Below are 8,540 nucleotides of genomic sequence, written 5' to 3'. Positions count from 1 at the left end.
TTCCCACCAGCAGTGCACGAGGGTTCCCTTTTCTCCACATCCTCACCAGCACTTGTTTGTTGATTTATTGATGATAGCCATTCTGACAGGTGTGAAGTGATATCTCATTGTGGTTTTAATTTGCACTTCCCTGATGATCAGTGACTTTGAGCATTTTTTTCATGTCTCTTGGCCATTTGTGTGTCCTCTTTGGAGAAATGTCTATTCAGGTCTTCCGAAGAATTTTTATAAGAGTTTATTTGAGCCAAATTGACAACATATACTCGGGGAGCAAGCTCTCACGTGCTGTGGAGAATAGCAGTTTTGCAGTTTCTCTTATGCATTTGAAATTAAGGAGATGTAAAGCTTACATGGAGGTGAGGAAAACCAAGGTGGGGGTTGGATTATAGGATAGTTAACAAGATTATATACTCTCTTGAGGGTACTACTTCTGATATTTCAAAGGTGTGTTAACCTAGAGGCAGAAGTACAATGGACAGGGCTGGTTTAAAATCTTTCACTAAAGAAGTCATAGGCCCGGGGCATGACTACCCACCATGACCTGCCCAGTTAGGAATTCGCGATCACATCACCTTGTAAGGTGCCCTCCCACAGAACCCCCTTTTTTTGGTCCACAAAACTTCACATTGTCATATTTAATCTTCCTGACTGCATGCTCTGACTTAGGGTATCATCCCCAGAGTGCAGAGGAAGGAACAAGGCTCCGAGGCTGACAAATTTGTCATCCGTAGCTAATGAGTGGTGAGTTCCTAGTGACCCAAATCTGACTGGAGACCAGGCTTCATTCCTTACATCACCTCCCTCAAGTTACCCTGCCTTAAGTCTCTGGCAGCCCGGAGCTCTGCCGGGGCCCTGGCTGTAACGCGCTCCCAGTCCTCCTGCGTCTGCGTAATCCCGGGGATGGCCATGTAAGGGGCGATCGCCGAGACTGCGGTCATTGGCTTTATTTCTGTGAGGACCCAATATCTTTGTCCCATTCTAAGACCACAGACGGTACCCTTGAATTTGACTCCTTCTCTTACAAGGAACACTCGGGATTGGGGCTCAGCAGAAGAACCAGGGTTATTTGTGTCTTTCGTGGCTACTGGACAAAAAGTCAAAATAACCAGTTGTCATTTTTTCCTACCCTGTTAGGTTGCAGGAATCCACCAGGAGTGGTGATTCTTCTCAAACAAGTGTGGATAGGGGTCTGCGGGCTGGGAGGTCAGGTGAGTCCGATGTGAGGCCGTACAGATACCCTCAGGGGCCAGCCATTCCTTTCAGGTCAGATTTGGGACTGTGTTGGATGCTGGGAATTCCAAAATGAATATTCAAGAAAGTTATTCTAACTCCAGAGACCAACACATAAGCAAGCCATTAATATACGATATGAAAAATGCTATCCCAGAGCTATGGTTCCTTAATGGAATGAGGAAATAATTCTGTTGGGCGGGGCCTGAGGGCTGGTTGGGAAGGTGTCCTTTGAGCGGAGTCTTGAGATAAGAGGAGAGAAGAGTAACATTTCAAACCCAGAGAGGAGCTGGCGCAAAGGTACAAAGGCCCGAGTGAGCTCCCCTGCTCAGGGAATTGGAGTCTCGCTTGTTCCACAGAGAGCCGGCAAAGAACTTGTGCAGGTATCAGTCTAGAATCTAGACTCTAGATCAGTGGTCGGCAAACTGCGGCTCTCGAGCCACATGCGGCTCTTTGGCCCCGTGAGTGTGGCTCTTCCACAAAATACCACGTGCAGTGCAATTGAAACTTCGTGGACCATGCGCAGAAGTCGCAGAGCCGCATGTGGCTCACAAGCCACAGTTTGCCGACCACTGGCCTAAGTGACCATTTGACCAATAGCTATGACACACACTGACCACCAGGGGGCAGAAACTCAATACACAGGCATGGAAACATGGAACAGGATAGGGGGTGGGGTGGGAAGAGATTAAGAAAAGATCTTATATGCATACTAGAGGCCTGGTGCCTGCGGGGACCGGGCCGAATCCATGCACCAGGCCACTGACATCCCCCAAGGGGTCCTGGATTGCAAGAGGGTGCAGGCCAGGCTGAGGTACCCCACCGGTGCATGAATCCATGCACTGGGCCTCTAGTTGGTTCATAATTATCACAACATACATAGATGGTTTCCTGTTTTTTGTCTATGGATTTCTTTCAACAATGTGGTAATAACCTTTAGCAGATGCTGAGATGTCCCTAAGTTTAACAGATGTTGAAACATATATTACTAAACCTATTTCAGTGTTGCTGATTTAATAGTAACGTGCACAGCATTATTGTATCACCTTGTTAGTTGGAATTAAAACTGGAAGGTCAATAGCAGTTGAGACGCTTGGTAAAAGCAGTTTCTTGGACCCCATTTTTTATCTCCTGGAGCTCTAGTCAGTGCACATCATAGCGAGCGGTTGAGTGATCTTACCATATCATTAGCATATTATGGTTTAATTGGTTGAACAGCTGACCAGTCGACTGGATACTCAGCATATTAGGCTTTTATTATATAGGATTGTAGATGTCCCATTTTTTCCCCATTGACCTCTTCTAGCCTGTACCTGCCCGCCACCCCAGGCCTTCATTATTATCTGTGTCCATGGGTTATACATATATGCTTATAAATTCATTGATTGATCTCTTCCCACCTACCCAGCCACTCACCTGTGCCTCCCTCTGAGATTTGACAGTCTGTTCCATGCTTCTATGTCTCTGGATCTATTTTGTTCATCAGTTTATTTTATTCTTTAGATTCCATATATGAGTGAGATCATGTGATATTTGTCTTTCTCTCATTGGCCTATTTCACTTATCAGTTCCATTTATCAGTTTGTCTACTTTATGTCAATGCCATCTGTTTTGATTATTTGAGTTCTATAATAAGTCTTGAAATCAGGTCATGTTCATAGTTGTCCCACCTTATTTTTCTTGGTCAAAGTTGTTTCAGCTACTTTAGGTCTTTTGCATTGCTGTTTAAGTTTAAAAATCAGCTTTCACTTTGTCCAAATGTCTGCTGGAATTTTCACTGGAATTTGTCTGATACATAGATATACTTGGGGAGGACTGACATTTTAACAATATAGTTATCTGACTTATGAACAGGATAGTACCCTAATTATTTAGATAGCTTTTAATGTCTTTAAAAATATAACTTTTTAGTTTTCAGTGGATGGTTTTCCATATCTTGGGTCATTTTTATCCTTCAATATTTCATATTTTGTGCTATTTTGAAGGATATTTTCATTATAGTTTTGAATTTGATGTTAGTATTGAGTAAAAGAATTATATTCTACTAGAGGCCCAGTGCACGAATTCATGCACTGGTGGAGTCCAGCCAGCCCACCCCAATCAGGGTGGATCAGGGCTGCGCCTGTTGGGAGGAGATGGTGGGAGGTTGGCCCACTGACCCGCCCCTATTAAAGCCCCATCAGGGCTGGGCTGGCTGGGAAAAGGGGCCACAGGTGATTGGCCAGTAAACCCCACCCCCGTTTGGGGTTGGGGGGCCTATTGGGGTTGGGGCTAGCCATGGGGAGGGGCTATGGGTGGTAGGCTGGCCAGCACCACCCCTGAATGGGGTGTGGGTTGCCAATTGGGGGCCAGCAGCCTGAGGGAGGGGCCATGGGTGGTTGGTCAGCTGGCCCTGGTCCTGATGGGGTGGAGGGCTGATCTGGAGTGGGTCCAGGTGGAGGGAGGGGCTGCAGGAGGTTGGCGGGCTGGCCCAGACCCCTATTGGGGTGTGGGGGGGAATCAGAAATGGGGCTGGCCAGGGAGAGGGGCTTCAGGCTGATCAAGGTGTTGGGGGGTCCATCAGGGGAATGGCCAGCTGGGGGGAGGGGCTACAGGAGGTTGGCTGGCCAGCCCCACTCCCTATTGGGGTCGGGGGTGCTATCAGGTGCAGACGGGGCTGTGGGCCTATCGTGGTGGGGCGAGCTGATTGGGGCTGGGACTGGCTGTGGGGAGGGAGGGGGTATTTGGCTGGCGATCTGCTCTTAATCAGAGTGGGAGAGTCCAATCAAGGGCTGGCTGATGGGGGAAGGGGCTGCAAGGTTGGCTGGTGGTCCCACCCCCTGATTGGGCTGGTTCGCTGGCCACAGTGAGCATCATAGTGACTGGTCGTTATGGTCATTATGGCTGTTTCGGTTGCTGGCTTTTTATATAGATAGACTAGAGGCCCAGTGAATGAAATTCGTGCACAGGGGTGTGTGTCCCTCAGGTGAGCCTGCACCCTCTCCAATCTGGGACCCCTTGATGGATGTCTGACTGCCCATTTAGGCCCGATCCTGATCCCTCTCACAATCTGGGACTGCTGGCTCCCAACCGCTCGCTTGCCTGCCTGCCTGATTGCCCCTAACTGCTTCTGCCTGCCTGCCTGATCACCCCCTAACCACTCCCCTGCCAGCCTGATCAATACCTAACTGCCCTCTCCTGCCAGCCCGATTACCCCTAACTGCCCTCCTCACCTGGCCTGGTTCCCCCCAACTGCCTCCCCTGCCAGCCATCTTGTGGCAGCCATCTTGTGTTCACATGGGGGTGGCCATCTTGTGTGTTGGAGTGATGGTCAATTTGCATATTACTCTTTTATTAGATAGGATAATCTTCATAAACTCAGTAGTTCTAGTAGCTCTTTACCTGATTCCATCAGATCTTCTAGACAGACCATCATATTATCTGTGACTAAAGATATTTTTACTTCTTTTCTTGTCTTACACCTGATCTTACTATTAATATATATTTTAAATTATTTTAGAGTACTGTTATTCTTATAGTATATATCTTATTATAGTATACATTTAGGTGTTACATAGCAATGTATAATATTGTATAAGAATCTTTAATAATACTCTTCCACTTCTTTCTCTAAGCTTTTATGCTACTTTTGTCATACATTTTTACCTATCCTGAAAATACAGTGTTGTTTAAAAAATAAATCATATTTTAAAGAGACTAAAATAATAAAAAATGCTATATATACAGCTGCCATTTCATTCCTTCATTTAGATCCACATTTCCTCTGGCTAACTCTCTATCCCTCTCCCTTCCTCTCTGTAAAAAATCAATAAAATATATTAAAAAAAAAAAAAGCTAACATTTATAGAACTTACTATGCGCCAAGGCAGTCTGCTAAGTGTTTACTCACATCTCCTTTTTTGTTTTGTTTTGTTAATCCTCACCCAAGGATATTTTTCCATTGGTATTTATTTATTTTTTATTTTTTCCCCCCTGTTGATATTTAGAGAATGGAAGGGAGGGGAGAGACAGAGAGAGAAACATCGATGTGAGAGTGACACATCAATTGGTTGCCTCCCACAGGCACCCCAACCAGGGCCAGGGATCAAGCCTGCTACCCAGGGACATGCCCTTGACTGGAATTGAACCCAAGACCTTTCAGTCTGCAGGCCGACGCTCTATCCACTGAGCCAAACCGGCTAGGGCTCATCTTTTTTTTTTTTTTTTACACATCTTTTTTTAACACAGCAACCTGAAGAGGTGAGCATTCTCCACACCATTGTACAGGTGGGGAAACTGAGGCTTAGAAAGATGTTAAGATACTGGCCCAGGTTAGGAAGCACCTACACTCTCAATTACTGCACTCTACGTCCCCATAGGTTTTCCCTTTTCTTTGTAGATTTTTTAAGGGTGTGCTTTTCGCAGCTGTGTCTGTGTGTGCACATCCAGGCCCCCTCCCGTCCCATGAGCGCTCTGGGAGGTCAACAAGTAATTCTGCATAACCTGAGCCAGCCTAAGTTCCTTTTTTAAAGTTCCTTTTTCTTTTTCATGAGAAAATTAAACCTAAAGAAGAAACGAAACATACTCGGAAGAGTTTATTGTGCCACTGCTCCTGCCAAAGGCATTTGCCTTGAGACCAAGTTAGCCAAATCGGGGTTATTACTGGAAAGTGGTGCTTTAAATATATGTGTGTGTGTTGGGGGGTGTGTGTGCAATGGGGATGTTACAGATTGGAAGTTATTTAGGTTCAGATTTTGGAGAGCCTCAAATGCCATGTGGAGAGTCTGACTTCATTTTATGGTGATATAAGGCAAAGGGAGGGGCCAGGGCTGGTGGCTCAGTTGGTTGTAGCCTCACTCCATGCACCAAAAGGTGGTGGGTTCCATTCCTGGTCAAGGCCTGTGTGGGAGGCAACCGATCGAAGTTTCTCACATCGATGTTTCTCTCTCTCTCTAAAAATCAATTTTACAAAATTTAAAGAAAAAGGATAGGAAAGGAGTGTCTACTCAGTCTGGGCACTGTGCTAGCACCCACCTTTTCACCTTCCGTCTCTGCGAGCTGTGCCCGTTTTGAACAGGCCATGGGCGCGTCCAGTTTAAGATGAGCCTGTGCTGGCTGTAGGAGGACTTGGAAGGGAGAAGGTTTAGAAGCAGAGATTCCAGTTTGCAAGTTATGATAAAGTCTGGGGGTGAGGGGTGGGGATGACGTCCCTGAATTAGGGTGATGATGATAATGAAAAGGGTGCATTTTATAAAGACACTAACACATGATGAATATATTTTACATGTAAATTCTGTTTTTTTCTGTTTTCCAAATTCGATGTCCTGTTATTTTTGACTGTGGACACCGAGTGTATTATTATCTTACATTTTCTCGCAAATCTCTGCCTTGTGTGCAGGATGTCACCTGTCGCCCATACCTGAATGAAACCCGGGTATGTAAAAACTTGAATCTGAGTCTAAACGTAGCTCCCCACTGACTTGGAGAAAAATCTCAAGTTGGCACAATACCTTCATCTCTCTTCAAACAGCAGTCTAAAACGTAGCTCTCTCCTCTCCCCCCTCCCCCACAGCTAATGAACTATATCTAATAGCCTCTCTGTAGAGTCCTTTGAGAAAGGGATGGCGTTTGTGTTTGACCTCATTATCCATTTCGGCCTGTCCTTGAGGAAAATGATCGCCCCTTAGGCAGGTGCATTCCTCACATTCCTCCTTCCACTAGCTGCTCGGGCTTGTTAACCCCAGTGACCATGGGAAAAAGCTGCCGCCTACCTCGGAGAGGCCGAGGGGAGTGGGCACAAGATAACAAGAGGTGAAGAGGTCAGCTGGGAGGCCCTTTCATCTTTTCAGGCTGTTTCCAATCCAGACAAAGGACTCTGTCCAGGGGCGCAAGGCCCATGCGGCTTTATTTTATGGTCTGGCCTTGGAAGGGGGTTGGGAGGGCCGTGTCATATCTCGATATTGTTTTGGAGGCGAATGCCTGGCTCGCGGGGAGTCCCGGACTCCTGGGGGAAGGCTAAGTGGAAGGAAGGGCCAGCAGCCTCAGCTTTGGCTAAGCGACCACCCAGCTAACTCAAAGGAGAGTGTGAAGGGCTTGAATGGAACGAACTGTCCTGCAGGATTTATCACTCAGACAGGGAGAGGAAGGGCGCGAGGCTGTTGAGAGACTTCAGACCAGGGTAGCTCTAGTTTTTGCAGCAGAAGAGGAAAAGCGAAGGGGTGAGTAGAGGGGGGAAAGGCGGCAGGGTGGTATAGAATGAGTGGAGAGGTCAGGGCAGTTTGGAAACCTGCATACGTGCGTGCGTGCATGTGTGCGTGTGTGCATGCGTGTGTGTGGGTGTCCACATTTCCTTCCAGCTTGCCACTAACCTGCTTTATGACTTTGAACAAGTCATTTCCCCTTTCGTACAATGAAGCCATTGGAAGGGCACCAGAAGGCGCCTCAGGGGGCTGCCTTGGCGTAAGGGGAGGGGCGCCTCGTGCTCTCCACCTCCTCCCCTGTGTACGTCCTCCGCCTGCTTCATTGATTGTGTTTTGTTAGATAAGCAGCATAGCCACATTCTCAATCATTGAAAGGCAACAGCTCTGCATCTCACCAAAATCCCCAACCCACTGCCCAGCACCTTCAGGCAGTAAGACAGTAACTGCCTTTTGGGTGGCTTTCCCATCGATCTCCCCCCAACCCCCAAATGTGTATGTATTTTCACATCTCCAAGGTATATCTGTAATGTTGCATACTGGTGTGTGTGTGCCCCACCCCCCCTTCACTTTTACCTAGCCACCCCAGATCATTGTTTCTCCTTTTAACAGAGGAAGGAAAAAACCTATATAAACATTTGTGAAGTGAGTTTGAGCCTTCAAAGCCAGTCCCTTCATAATTTTAAATAGAGAACTGGGTAGGATGGGGGAAATAATCGCAGCCATACTAGTGACACTGCTTTCATTTTCAAAACACTCGGCAGTTGGCAAAGCATTCGAATATCCACAATCTATGTGGTCTGAAGGGACCAAAATTCTGCCACCCTGAAGCTGCTTTTTGGGACATTGATTTTAAGCTGCTTATTCAGAAACCAAAGACTCAGAACCCTTGACCCTCACCCTTTCCTGCCCAAAAGATTCAGACAGAGAACCCTGCTCCAAAAAGGCGATCTTGGGCTGCTGCCTTAGCCTAATTTGAATTAAGTACGGTAAACAGGAGGACGTTAGGCAGCGGCCTGTCAGCTAGAGACCCCCTGTGTCCCTTGTTGGAGAGGCCTATCAAGGACTTTCCTGCCACGTGTATTCTACTCTTCCTCAGTCACCCGTTCTCACTTCTGAAGTCTAATACCCTTT

At 46.9% G+C, this 8,540-nt stretch overlaps 1 long non-coding RNA gene across 1 annotated transcript; it reads left to right on the top strand.

Annotated features, from left to right (window-relative positions):
* The first annotated feature begins 664 nt into the window (after window positions 1-664).
* Window positions 665-6,643, top strand: LOC106727400. Its single transcript, XR_001363578.1, has 3 exons — window positions 665-741; window positions 1,135-1,208; window positions 6,608-6,643. It is a non-coding gene; the product is annotated as an uncharacterized LOC106727400 (long non-coding RNA).
* The last annotated feature ends 1,897 nt before the right edge of the window (window positions 6,644-8,540 follow it).

This window comes from Myotis brandtii, unplaced genomic scaffold (genome assembly GCF_000412655.1).
Source record: "Myotis brandtii unplaced genomic scaffold, ASM41265v1 scaffold420, whole genome shotgun sequence".
Lineage (NCBI taxonomy): Eukaryota > Metazoa > Chordata > Mammalia > Chiroptera > Vespertilionidae > Myotis > Myotis brandtii.
This window is presented reverse-complemented; position numbering and strand designations above follow the sequence as displayed.